Raw genomic sequence first — 595 nt, 5'->3', positions numbered from 1 at the left:
AGGTTTCTATTTATTTATGGAATCTAAGGAGAGGAAAAAAAAAAACCCTCTGAAAAAGAGATCAGATTAGTGGTTGCCAGAGAGGCATGGGAAGGAAGAGGGGAATTTGGAGGAAGGTGATCAAAGGTACAAACGCCCAGTTGTAAGGTAAGTACTAGGATGCCAACCTATTGTGGCAATCATTTCATAATATATGTACGCCAAACCTCCATGCTGTATACCTGAAACTCATAGTGATGTATGCCAATTATATCTCAATGAAACTGGAAAAAAAATTGGAGAAATTTGTCTCATCCATTACTTATTACAGTGTTGGCTTCCTCCCTTCTCTCTCCTTTTGTTTCCCATTAATATATTCTATCTGCTCATTTGTTTATCTTCCTTTTATTTCATTCAGCTTAAATACTTAAAAGTACAGACATTTAGGTTTTCTGAAACAAATTCTTAGTGTGATTTCTGATTGAAAATTCTTTTCCATTAAGGGAAAACATAGAAAAATATATATATAATATATATATTATATATTTCAGGGAGGAAGGGAGAGGGAGAGATGAAAACATCAATGATGAGAGAGAATCATTGACTGGCTGCCTCC

This window comes from Myotis davidii, unplaced genomic scaffold (genome assembly GCF_000327345.1).
Source record: "Myotis davidii unplaced genomic scaffold, ASM32734v1 scaffold933, whole genome shotgun sequence".
NCBI lineage: Eukaryota > Metazoa > Chordata > Mammalia > Chiroptera > Vespertilionidae > Myotis > Myotis davidii.
This window is presented reverse-complemented; position numbering follows the sequence as displayed.